The sequence below is a fragment of the Myotis brandtii genome, unplaced genomic scaffold (genome assembly GCF_000412655.1).
Source record: "Myotis brandtii unplaced genomic scaffold, ASM41265v1 scaffold191, whole genome shotgun sequence".
Lineage (NCBI taxonomy): Eukaryota > Metazoa > Chordata > Mammalia > Chiroptera > Vespertilionidae > Myotis > Myotis brandtii.
The window spans coordinates 3,755,451-3,769,316 of NW_005357115.1; the positions used below are offsets into that span (position 1 = coordinate 3,755,451).

Genomic DNA, 13,866 nt, shown 5'->3' on the forward strand with positions numbered 1-13,866 from the left:
GGGAGGTGGGGCTGAGGCCCCGCGCAGGGGCGCAAGTGGAGCAGCTCACCCCCTTCCTTTTCAATAGTAATAACTGGTCATCCCCCTCGCTCCCATCTGCGGGCCCTGAGACCGCGGGCCGCCCCTACCCCCCCTCCCTAGGCGGGTTGGCGGAGTTTGGGGAGTGTGCCTGGGCGTCCCTCTCTCCCCAGTCTGTGCCCCTTCTCCCCGGGGTGAGTCAGGAGGGGTGGGTTCGCTGGTAAATCAGATGTTTTCTAGTGCTCTCCGAGGGGCTGGTGCCCTTCCATGCCGGCCACAAACCCCAGGCTCAGGGTCCTGGGGTGCGCGGTGGGGCAGGAAATGCCCCCCCCCCCCGCCCCCGCAGTGGCCAGCTGGCGTTTGAAGCCAGCACCAAATACTGCCCTGAGGCACAGGGGCTTGCGCTGCTGAGGGGTGGGTGTCCCGGGTCGGATGGATGCCCGTATTCCCAGGAGGTGTGGGTGAGAGGGAACAAGTTTGGTTGGGGTGAGAGGCCTCCTGGACGCGTTCTCCCCAAAGAGTGGTTTCAGCTGTTTCTATGGACGTGATGGGAGTTAAAGCTTGGGATGGAAATAGGACCTGGAGTGGTGAGAAGCTAAACCTAGAAAACTCGGAGGAAGTAGGAGGTGGTGGGTGGAGCTCCTGTTTGTCTCCTGGTCCTACTACCCCAGCCCCAGCTTCAGAATGGGGAGGCTCAGGCCAACCAGTGTGAGAAAGCCCACCTGCCTCACCTGTTCCTCACCCAACCAGGGCCTTTCACAGGCTCATCCTCAGCAGGGGGCGAGAGCGCCCTTTAAAAATCTAGCCCAGGCCTGGAAACAAGTATCTATCCATTAAAAAAAAAAAAGCTTGCTTAATTTTTTAAAAAAGCTTTGTTGATATTTAATTCACACACCACACAATTCACCCATTTAAAGTGTACAACTAAATGGATTTTGGTATATTCACAGATATGTGCAACCATCACCACAATTTTATTTTATATACTTTAATTCATTTATTGTATACTCTTTTTTCTGTTTGTTAAAAAATCAATTCAGCAAATATCTCTTAAACAACTACATGTTTTAGAAATTGTTTGAAGGAATATTCTGATTTCTGAATGGCTATTTACTAGTAGTAAACACTGTGATTTAATATCAGTTGTAATTAATTAAATTATTAACTATTAAGCATTTCGTAAGGTATTTTTCTCAGACATCATCATGATAAATATATAAAACAAGATCCAACAAAACACTGTGTTAGATTCAGCCAATCTACTGTTATTGCACTCATATCACTCACACATGTCTAGGTCCATATGGTTAGCATCATCCATTAAGGCAATAAGAATCCCTGTGCTTAGTTTGGTTACTAAATAGATATTCAAAAAAAAATTTTTTTTTTAGTCCAAAAATAGATTTAACTCCACAGCTTAGGGAGTCATCAAAGCACCTTTTATTGCGCTAGTTTTTTCTTCCAGGTGATTCTGCAAATGACCAAAGAGAGCACTTAAGAGCCTTATTGATCACTGGTTTACTTCATTATCTTGCTTTCAACTTAGACGTCTTGTTTGTACCATCACCACAATTTTGGAACATTTTCATGACCTCCGTAAGAAACCCTTTAGCCACCCCCATCCCAGCCTGAAGTAATCACTAATCTAGTTCCAGTCTCTCTATAAATTTCCCTATGGTGGACTCTCATATAAATGGAATAATATAATATGTGGTCTTTTGTGACTGGCTTCTTTCAGTTTGCCTAATGTTTTCACGAGTCATCCATGTTCTACCCCAGTGATGGCGAACCTATGACATGCGTGTCAGAGGTGACACACGAACTCATTTTTTTGGTTGATTTTTCTTTGTTAAATGGCATTTAAATATATAAAACAAATATCAAAAATATGTCTTTGTTTTACTATGGTTGCAAATATCAAAAAATTTCTATATGTGACACGGCACCAGAGTTAAGTTAGGGTTTTTCAAAATGCTGACACGCTGAGCTCAAAAGGTTCGCCATCACTGTTCTACCCTCTATCAGTACTTTATTTCTTTTTATGGCTGAATAATACTCCAAGGGATGGATTCTCTCCATTTTTGAACAATGGAGAAAAGGTCAGCATTTTAAAGAGAAAATTTGCTGAAAACTGCTTTTAAAAAGAGAATTAGTTTTTAAAATGTAGGAAGCATAAAAACGATCAGACTTGCCAAGTAACCTTCAGAGGTTACTTATTGCAAGAACTGGTCGGGTACTATTGAGAGCTGAGCACAGAGCAGGTGCTCCACCTGGACAGAAACAAATGACTGAAAGATCATTCTGCCCCACCCTACCCACGTTGAAACCCCTTCTGCAAAACCCCAGCTCCTATTTGGAAGCTTCTGGCAACAAAATGTCATTTCTTCACGAGGCAACTCATTCCATTTTCTGTCAACTCTCATGGCTAGAACCTTCATTCTCTTCAATATAGTTTCTGTCCCTATTGGTTATTGCTGGAATGGCGGTGGTTTGGGGACCCGTTTTTCTGGTGAGGTGGGAAGGCAGGAAGACACATTAGTTGCCCTTCCTCTATTTAATCTAGAAATCCCCTGCTAGGAAATTATTGGTGGGTGACAAACAGACCACAGGCAAATTTGTAGTCTATCATCTTAATGTGCTAGTGATAGGATGTTTCAAAGTTGTGATGGGTGATAAAGATCAAGTCAAAATTATGGGAAAATGCTTTAAAAATCATCATGTCCTATACAGGTCTGAGGAGGTGATATTATTATTACCACAAGATTGGTGTGTATATAATGCATGGTAGCTTCAATGAGGAAGATGGGTAAATATGAGATAGACAAACTTCAAGCGTAGGTTGAAGTTATAGCTGATTTCTAGCGGGAGAGAAGCCTGACATAACCCAGGCTGACGTTAGCTTTGTAGATGGCTTGGATAAAAACAGGCTTATTAAAACTGTATGTGATATGAAGCCAGAGGGAGAGCAAATTCAGTAGAATGTGGAGCAACAGAGAGCCAGTCCAGAGACAAATGTTTCTGACAAATGACAAGATGCAATCTGATAGAGACAATTGTCAGCCTATGTTCAGTTCAGAGTTCAGTGCGGGGAACACGCCTGGCTTGACAGCTGTTTGCGTGTAAAGGATCTGGGGATTTCAGATGTGTGCCGTCTCAGTTGTCCCAGCCTTGTGACCCAACGGCTAAGAATGTCAACCCGTTATTAATGCATTACTGTGTAATGCATGACATGGTCTGGTGTCAGGGATCACAAAACAGCAGTCTGTGGAACAAATCTAGCCTCCAGACAGGTTTTGTTTGGCTTTCTGGCACTGACTGGCAAAGGGTTCAGATTTTTTTTTTTCATTTGCCTGCAAGCTGGGAGATTTTACTGAAATGCCCAGATTTCAACTTTCTAATGAAAAATCGGACTTGGCTCTCTGGGGCCCTTATTCCCATATGGCAACATTGGCTTTCCCCTTGGGCTGGGCATGTGCTCTTCCGTTTGCCAGCACAGAGGTGGGTGCCGGGAGCCACTGCTTCCCTCCCTCTCCCCCATGGCTTGCTTTGTGGTTTTCAACCCCTGACTCACTTCTCTCATGTTTGCCCTACAGACGTTGAGCATGTGGCCTGAGTGTGGATACAGGGAGGGGGTACTGCTGAACTCTCAGTAGGTCAGAACACAGCCTCAGGGCTGTGATCTGTATGAACACAGCCCGTTTAAAATTCAACAAAACAAAGCCCCAGTTCTTTATTGTGGAAAATTTCAAGTGTACCCAAAAGTAGAGAAAACAATATATATATATATAAAACCCCCTATGTGACCATCCATCTTGACCTTTAAGAATTGCAAATGTTGTTCATCCATCTCCTTCCCTCCCCCTGCACCATCACTGGAATATTTTAAAGGAAACCTCAGGTATGGTTTAATTTAGCTTGTAAATACTTCAGTAGTATGTATGTCCAACAGGTAACCACTTTTTAAAAAAGCATGACCCCAGTGTCATCATGACACCTAACAAGATGAATAATAATACCTCTACATCATCTAATACCTAGTCTGTTCAAATTTCTACTCAGCTCTGAAAGGTATTTTTACAGTTGTTTGTTTGAATCAAGATCCAAAACAAGGTTCACACATTGCATTTGATCAATCCATTAAAAGTTTTTGTTTTAAAAATGTTTTTATTGATTTTTTTTTAAGAGAGGGAGGGAGAGGGAGAGAGATAGAAACATCGGTGAGAGAGAAACATCAATCGTCTGCCTCCTGTACTCCCCTTACTGGGGATCAAACCCAAAACCCAGGCATGTGCCCGACCAGGAATCGAGCTGGCTGGGCTGATCAATCTGTTTTTTAAGTCTCTTTTAATGTATACCAACAGCTTCTCTTCCTACTCCCTTTTATGGTATTTATTTGTTGACCTATAGAATTTCCCACAGAATTTGACTAATTGCATACTTAAGACATTCTTTAACGAGTTCTTCAAACCTCCCTGTACACACACACACACACACACACACACACTCACTCACACACACTTAGATTCCTAAGCTTGATAATACTCAGATTCTTTTCTTTTTGCAAAATATGTTCTAGGAGGTTCTAGTTGTTCCACATTCCGTGATGTTAATTTTATTGGTGATTTCAGATGTGGTCAGACAAATCCATCCTTACAAAATTCCACATTAGCTTCTAACCTAATAGTTTTAGCAGCCATTGGTGCTCTTTGTCCAGATTTATTATTTTATTCATGGTTACACAATAGTGGTTTTCTAACTCTATTATTCCTTCTGAATTTATGACTGAACCATTGACTATTTGATTTTCCTAAAGCATAATTCATATAAAAAAAAGACTAGATAATATTGCTTGACTCTTTTCCTTTTTCTACTAACCTTTAAAATAATGAGTTAATATCCTAATAACTCCCAAAGGGGATGAATTCATTTTTATTTTACACCTTTTTTTTAGTTATATTTGACATACAGTGAATTGCATTAATAAAGTTGAGTAGCAATATTTGCCTGTATATCTTTGAGATAGATTCTAGATGTGGGATTACTGGCCCAAGGGTTGGATATCTATTATATATAATAAATATAATAATTTATATTATACCAAATATAATGTTATATAATATAAGGTTATGTATAAAATATAATATATACATATATATAATTTTCCAGATGTGCAAAGTCATCTTTAAAGAGGGTTTCTGATGGATTAGATACATTGGGAGCAAAAGGGCACAATCAAGGCTGCCTCCTAGGCTCTTCCCTTAGAAGGAACCCAGGTGAAGGGAGGAAAGGACCATTTTGTGGGATGGGAAAGACTAGGGGAGGAGCAGGGTTGGGAAGGGAAAAAATCAAGTGTTAGGCTTTGAATGAGTCATCCAAGTGGAGATGGCCAGTGTGCTCATGAGAGCACTGGTTGAAGGGCCTGGCTGACGGATGCCAGATGGGGCACACGCGTGTCCTCCAATTCCAGGACTGGCACGCAGGTAGTTAAGAAAGAGGCACTTCCCGAGGCTCTGACTTAAGGCCTAGCTGGTCAAAGATCTCAGCTTGCAGGGGTGCCTTGAAGAGAACCCCAGGCTTACAAAAGGCCCATGAGACCCCCCTGCCCCCACCTCCCAGCCTGGTCCCTCTGGCCCTTGGACTCTGTCCTGCTGACTTTGGCTTAACCTGTTTCCATTTTATCTATTAGTCTTATAATGTTTAAAGTCATTTAAAAATATTTTTATTTTGTTTAAGTGGTTATTATTTTATTAACTGAATATTTACTAATTATTCTTATCTTCAATTTTTTTGTCCTGTCTTAGCCATTTCGTTCCTTTGACCACACTTGTTAACAAGTATATTCTTTCCCTTTAAAATTCCACTATGTCCTTAGTCTTTTCATTTATTTCCTCTTGGTCTTCCTTTAACTTTTTCTCCCTGGACCGGGAGAATGAAGGCTACATTTAATGAGAAGCAGGGTCAAGAGGTTGAGAGGTCTGAAAGCATCTGAGTGTCTGATTCTAAAGACTGGCCTCTACCAATTCTCTTTCTGTGGTCTGATTGTGGGATCCAAAAGAGTACTCTTCTGCATTAGCCAGTTAGACTTGGGTTTCTGTCACTTGTGATCAAAAGGAGTCTTGACTGATGCAATTGTTTTTGTACAAAACATCACTTGACACTGATGACCAGTTTTCCAAATTCCTTACTGAGAATTCCTTTCAGAAAGAAAAGGCAGCGTCCATTTCTGGCTAAACTAAAAGTTATTGTAACTTTTCCAAGTATTAAACTGGCCTGGGGATAAAGGCAATAGATACTCCCCTGTGCCTTTGTTCAAAGCCCAGCCGTCTCCATGAGCACATTTGCCATCGCCACTCGGAAGACTCATTCAAAGACTCATCATAAAACTTGATTTTCCCCTTCCTAAGTGAAAGCCTAGGAGGCAGCCCTGATTGTGCCCCTTTGCTCCCAATATGGCTAATCCATCAGCAAGCCCTGTGTCTCCCTCCAGTATGTATCCTGCACCCTTGCACTTCTGCAGGTCCTGTCATCTCCTGCTTGGACTATTGCAGTAGCCTCTTAACGGATTCCCCACTTCCACTTCTTGTCTTACTCCAGTTCCTTCTCCACACAGAATCCCAAAACGAGCTTTTAATAACGCAAATCAGTTCCTGTCATTTCCTTGCTTAAAACCATTGATAGCTTTCCATTGCCTACAGAATAAAATGCAAAGGTCTACAGTGGTCCAGAAGGCCCCATGTATCTGAACTGGCCCCTTCCCATCTCTCCAGCCTCAGCTCCTGTTACGCTGTCCTGGCTTCCTATACTCCAGCCACTCCAGTCTTTCTGTTCCTTATTTCTGCCTCAGAGCCTTTGCAATGGCCATTCCTTCTCCAGAAACACCTTTGCCCAAATCTTAGTGTGGCTGGCTCTTCAACTTTCAGGGTTCGACTATTACCCCCTCAGAGATGCCTTTGAATGTAGTATTTACTACTATCTAAAATTAGTGTGTATATAAGTGGTAATTGTTTATGTCCCATCATCCTATATAATAAAAGGCTAATATGCAAATTGACCAAATGGCCGAACAACTGGTTGCTATGATGCACATTGACCACCAGGGGGCAGACGCTCAACACAGGAATTGCCCCCTGGTGGTCAGTGTGCTCCCACAGGGGGAGCTCCGCTCAGCCACAAGCCAGGCTCACAGCTGGTGAGCGCAGTGGCAGTGGTGGGAGCTTCTCCTGCCTCCACAGCAGCACTAAGGATGTCCAACTGACGGCTTAAGCCCATGGGACCTAAGCCAGCAGGCAGACATCCCCTGAGGGATCCTGGACTGGGAGAGGGCACAGGCTGGGCTGAGGGACCCCCTCCCTGCCAAGTGCACAAATGTCGCGCATCGGCCTCTAGCTAGGACATAAATTCCAACTGTGCCAAGCCAATAGGTGTTCAACAAATATTCAATGAATGAATGGAAGAATAATAGAGGAGCAACACATGGGTACAAACTCTAAAACTGAGTAGAGAACATGGGTCCCTTTGCTGCTGGTTCACTTTGCAGGTAGACGCCTGGTGCCTGGTATTTAGAAAGTTCTTCAAAGTCTTTCCAAGGTCACGTCACTGAGTGTGTGTGTTGCCTCTGCTGGCTTCCGGCCTAGTTGGAGAGTAGTGCCCCCACCAGAAGCCTAAGAGAAAACGCGGAGGGTGCCGGGGCAGTGACGTGGTGTTGATAAGAATCACCTGGGGATGTTACGGTGCAGCTTCCTGGGCTAATGCCCAGCGATTGTGAAGTTCTAGAGCTGGACTGCAAGGAAAGGAAAGGATAGGTGACCCCCTCATCCAGGCTGGCCTGGGACGTCACCAGTTCTAGCACTGAAGGTCCCTCACTCCCTGGAAAGCCCTCAGTCCCTGGCAAACCAGGTGAGTTGGTCACCCTAACCCACGGGGTTCAGAGAGGCAAATAGTAGGATGCAGGAGCTCAGAATGGTTTCTCAGAGGAGCCGAGGTGGAAATGCTTCTCATCCTCGGCCTTGGGTTTGGCTGTCCTCTCGGCCCTACCTTTGAGCAAGTGTAGGTCTCCCAGACAACTAGTCCGGACAAAAGGGAAAGGAAACCACGGCTCCTTGAACACGTGCAATGAGCCAGCACTGCTCTAGGGCTTTATTACCCAATCTCTTCCTCTGCAGCCTTTTTTTTGCTCCCATTTTAGAGGCAGGGCACTGAGGCTCATGAGGTTGTGTAATTGCGCAGGCTCAGAGGAGACGGGAGTGACAGAGTCGACCTGACACAGAAGGCCAGGCCTTTTCTAGGTGTTCTGCTGCAGGGAAGGCCAGAGATATGGCAGGGACCTCAGCCTGACAGTTGTCCTTCAGGCCCCTGGGCTGGGGCTCTCCTAGGATCTAGGGAAGAACCCTGAGGCTAGACAGTGAAACAGTTGAGGAAGAGGCACCCAGGAAGTTTCTTGGATTGGTTCTGGCCTGGCTGCACAGATGGCACTCTACCACAAGGTGGCGCTGTGGCTCTGCCTTAGGAGGCCCCCCTTGCACTGGATCCCATGCAGGGACCAGCCACTAAGCCTTATTTTACCAGCAGCCTGTAGGGCAACCTGGGCCTGTCCATAGTTTTCTGCCTTTCCCTGACTCTCCCAGGCCAAGAAGAGAGGGCAGAGATGGGCAGGAGGCCTGGAGATGAGAAGGTTTGAGCCAGTGCAGAGTCCTAGCAGTGAGGGTGACTGCGGAGCACAGCTGTCAGGGGGAGGGCCAGGGAGGCTGTTCTGGGACTAATGGGCTCATAACAGGGGCCCAGTCCTCTCCCAGCTTGTGCAGAACACTTCAGAGAAATCGGACCTGCTCCCCCAGGGTGGGTGTGGGTCCGGAGGGGCTTGGGCAGAGAAGAGGCTGCAGACTGTTTTGGCCAAGTGAAGGTCTGGGGCTGGAAAGTGGGGAGACAAAGAGGAGATGGGAGTCCTGGGTGCCCCACGTGGGGGAAGAGTGAGGAGAGGGCAGCTTTTGAAAGGGGGGTGCTTGGATGTGGGACAGGGAAGCAGAAAGCAGAGGGTGGGGCTGCTGGAGGCAAATTTAGTCAACTTTACTCTGTCTTTCCCTGATCTCTGGGCTGAGAGGACTGTAGCAAAAATTCCCCTTAGGAATGCTTTATATATTAAATTTTCATTCATCATTTATATAGAATCGATTAAAATATTTTGATTTATATTTAAAATGTCATTTTTTAAAAGTTCTGTAAACAGTACACTCACAGGTTCCAAATTCCAGGGGTTCAAAATAAGTAACCTGTTCTATTTACGATATAAACAAACAAACAACCCAATCCTCCCAACAGAGAAGCAGCAAGGACAGTAAAAGACAATTCGTGTAAAAAAATGTGTTAAGGGTGTTACCCTTAGTGTTGCAAAAACTCTCCTGAGGCTGGTTTGCCTTTAATTTTGAGATATTTTTCATGTGCAGAAGTTTCAGCGTTTATGAAACCATGTCTTTCCCTGTCTGATCTGATCTCTTCTTTGCCTGGAAGGTCATTGCTCATCCTGAGATCAGTGAAACAGTCTTTTTCTTCAGTTGCCTTTTCATGGCTTCATAGTTTGCTCTCCAGTGCACCTCAGAGACGTTTCCGTTAGTGATGTGATTCCAGAGGAGCCGAGCGCTGGTGTGGCTACCCGAGGGCCGTGCCTTTGGAGGCCAGTCGGCCTCAGTCCTCAGCCCCAGCTCTGACCGTCTCTCCATTTGGCACTTTTCAAGGCAGGACAGGCAGGCTGAGGGGCCTCTGGAATTGGACCTTCCCATCTGGAGAAGAAAGCCGGGGCGAGCTGAGCCTACCGTGGGATCTGGGATGGGAGTGGGGCAGACTCTGGCCACTGTCTGGGTGTTCTTGTCAGCTGGTCCAAGAGGCAGGTGTCCCCAAGCAGAGGTGAGCCGAATGTGGGCAATCTGGGCAGTTCCGGAGGACGGCCTGCTCACTGGGGGGCAGGCAGAGCTGGAGCCCAGACTCCATGGCCCGGGGAACTAGGCAGGCCGGACGATGGGAACTCCTGAGCAGGGTCTGGGTGGGGTGGGCCCTCTGGAATATGGAGGAACCCAGGGAATCAGGGCAGGCATTAGCCAGGTCCCCCTGGCAGCCAGACTGCCTTTGTGGCATTTTAGAAAAGGGTACCCAAGAGGCTGAAATGGCCTGTGTGTGTGTGTGTGTGTGTGTGTGTGTGTGTGTGTGTGTGAATTCTTGAGTCAACTACAGCACCATTATTACTGCCTGGTGCCTTAGTCGCCTCAGTCCCAGCAGGAGGATATAGATGCCCCCTCCTCCCCTCATACCATCTCCCTAGATGCTGGGGTAGCCCTATCAACCTTGTTTATAAAGGGGCCCCTCTGATTTCCCAAGACACCCTAATCTGAGCACTGAGGAGACAGTGATACAGCTCTTGTCTGGGAGGCAAGAGACTAAATGTTGCCTTCAAGCGAGCCCCAATCACATGGCTTCAGGTAGCATCCTGCTCTTTTCTTGGGTATCAGTTTTCTCATCCACAAAATGGGATGATGATCTTGCTCCAACCAGCAAACCAGATGAGCAGGTGAAGGAATAGGTGAGGTGCTGTTTTGGGATAAAGAAAGTGAGTCATCTGAGTGTAAGATTCTGAAGTGGTTGCACCCAAGGCCTGTGGAACACGGTTTCCCAGCTGGGCTGTCTCTTCTAGAGGTGGCGGCATCGCCCCCGACCCCACTCCCAGAGACACCATGTAGGATCTTGAACCTCCCTCAATTCATTTCCCACATTCTTACTTCCCGGGGGAAGGAGGGATCTCAGTGGCCTCTGAGACAGTAGCCAGGACTGGGAACCTCAATGACCTGGATGGAAAGAGCCCAGCAAGAGAATTAAAACCTTGTTCTTTCCCTCAACAAAGCACAGATAAGCCAGGGGGAGGGGACCCATGTGCATGAGCCCCACAAGGCTGAGTGAGCACTCGGCTGAACGCAAACCTTCTCCTGTTCTGCCATGACCTGTCCCACTCCACCTGGAGGAGGCAATTTGGGGTCCAGAGGCCAGGACTTGTCCTCTGCTAGGGTCATCGTCTTTAGTTGGAAATACATTTCAAGGGGGGCCAAGGGGTCCTCTTGACAAGAATGAAAATTTAATTCACACTTCGATTCATCTGTGCAGAAATTTAACTCACACTTCGATTCTCCCAATCCCTACTGGGTGAGCAGTGAGAAAAACAATGAAGTGTTCAACTACATGTGAGCGTCGTGAGACCCGCAGTATAGCCTGTCCTGTTAAGTGATGTTTTGTTTCTCTTGGATAAAAGTGCTCAGTTCTCAGATTGCCTTTCCAGCTTCTCCCACCAAGATGGTGCTGAGTTACGTGGGCAGACATGGGCAGCCTTTGCGACATCTGGCAGGAGCGAGGAGTTGGGATCCTGGGGTGTGGTGTCCTCGTGTTTCCAGGCAAATCCCTCATCCCAGCTGGCCATGAACTGCACTTGAAGCTGAGTTGTGTAACTCATGGTACAGTCCCTCCTGGTCTGGCCAGAGCCCCGAGATGCTCCAGCTGACCAGCTCTCTGCACCTGGGTGCTTCCTGGCTGCCTCCCACAGCGCCCCCTCCTGTCCTGCGGGTCTCCTTGCTGTGCCTGTGGCCCTGGCTGGCCTGCTGTCTCACAACCTGGCAGCCAGGCCTGTGGGAACTGCAGTTGGCTTGTGAAGCTGAGTTTCTGAGACTTCTCTGCCTTACCTGGTGTTGGCGGCAGAGGCTGGGTGGGTTCCGTTGGCCCGGAGCAGCCTGAGACGCTGTTTCCTCCCAAACTGGGGCAGAGCCCTCCCTCCCGGGCTTCCTTCCTGGAGCAAAGCCCGATCTGACTGCTTGGTTCCCCTTGTTGCTCTCCTTCAAGTCCCTTCCCATCACCCTCTGGGCAGGAAGGAGTGAACTGAAGCATGTCCTCTTCTTGCCGGGGCATCCACTGCATGAAACTCCAGGGTCACGCCCAAGGAGAGAGGCAGGCATCCAGAAAACGTGCTCCCTAGAGAATAGCTGGTCTAGAGACTCTGATGCCACACAGTCCTCTTTTGCACGTCAGATGCCAAGCTTTTCTGCATTTTTTTCTTCTGCGCATTCTGCTTGAGTCAAACCTCATCCTAGTCTCTCCTCAGGCAGAAAGGGATGCCTGGGGCCCAGGGAGACGAAGGCCATGTACTCAAAAAGGCGAGAAAGAAACGCACATTCATAAAATTTCAAATATTCTTTTATGCTTGAAATGTTACCAACATCGGATAATGGAAGCAAAGGAAACATAACAGGTCAAATGTGAAGGCTTCATCCCCAAGCGACATTCACTATCTGGCTCCTGTTAGGCTCTGTCCTCCCAGGGAGGATAAGCAGTGAGTCAGAAACAGATGCCACTTGGCAAAAAATGGCACACACTGCGAAAAGATGGCCCAGCCCCGGAATCCTGCCCGAGCTCCCTGGGGCCAAGGCAAGACCAGGGCTGCCATAGAAGGAAGGCAAGGCTGTGATTGGGCTCTTCTTCAGGCTCCTCGTTTGCCCTCTCCTGTTGAAAGAAAAGAGACCCAGGCGATTCCAGCTGCCTGGGAGCCTGGGAAAGGTGGTGGGCAGTGGGTATTCCCTGCCCCATTCAGTGCTGTGGTCAGGCAGGCCGTGGTGTGAGTCTTCATCTCGCTCTCAGCTCACTAAGGAAGGGAGTCTCACCACACAGGGCCAACACGCCCCACTTACAGGCACTCGCCGGCACATATCTGGACACGTGCTCAGCTGTTCACATTCATGGGTGTGTCCACATGAATACCTGTAGAACTCTTAGAATAGTGCCCGACATGGTAAACATGATATGAGTGCCAGCTGTTGTTGTCATTGGATGCACAGAAAGGTCTCCTACACCCAAACACACACAGAGAGACACAGACACTCAGATGTGTACATTCTCAAACTCAGAGACAGACAGACACCCATCAGTCTTTCCATAGAAACACTTGAACCTACCCTTGTAGATGTGGGTATCCAGTCACACATAGAAATTGTAACTAACACCCACTGGAAATTTACTACACAGTAGACATTGTTCTAACACTATACAAGAGGATTAAGCAATTGAATCCTTACAACACCTTCATGAAGTATGTATTGTAATGTATCTCAATTAACGGATGGGTGAATTGAGTCACAGAGAAGTGACAGCTCAAGGTCGCAAAGCTGGTAATTGGTAAACTTGGGCAGTCTGGCCTCAGAGCCTGCACACGTAATCACCAGCTATTCTGCATCTTCTTCATAGACACCCACGGTCTTTCCAGTAAAATGTTGTCTCAGTTAAATGTAAGGTCAAGATGTGGCTGTAGGACCCTTTGGTCAGGCCTCAGGAAAATTGAAGGGCATGCCTTTAGACCAAGCATGTCAAACTCACGGCCCGCGGGCTGCATGCAGCCCACAATGAATATTTTTGCGGCCCAGCCAATATAACAGCATGTAAGAAACATTTTAATAAAAAATTTCGTAACTTAATTGTTACAATATCCTGTTATACATAAGTAAAGGCCTGGTGCACAAATTCGTGCATGGGTGGGGTCCCTCTGTGTGGCCTGCAGGGATCGGGCCAAAACCCGCAGTCCAATGCCACCTCCAGCTCCTACCTGCCGCTCCCGCTCATCCCGGCCCCACTCTGCCTGCCCCGGGCTCGTGCCCAATCAGTCCTGATCAGGAGAGCGACTGGTGCCCTCCCAAGGGGAGTGGCCTGTGGGATTGGGCTGAAACTGGCTCTCTGACATCCCCGGAGGCGTCCCGGATTGCAAGAGGGCACAGGCCAGGCTGAGGGACCCCACCAGTGCATGATCAGGCTGGGGAGGGACCACAGGAGGACTCC

General features: G+C 47.3%; 1 long non-coding RNA gene across 2 annotated transcripts in view; it reads left to right on the plus strand.

Annotated features, from left to right (window-relative positions):
• The window catches only part of LOC106725835, a 17,697-nt gene continuing 3,831 nt past the window's right edge, over nucleotides 1–13,866 (plus strand). Inside the window, exons 1-2 of one of the 2 annotated variants that reach the window (XR_001361824.1) lie at nucleotides 1–66; nucleotides 1,471–1,614. This is a non-coding gene — a long non-coding RNA (uncharacterized LOC106725835). The remainder of the gene's footprint in view (nucleotides 67–1,470; nucleotides 1,615–13,866) is intronic. The other variant, XR_001361823.1, reaches the window with a different exon arrangement.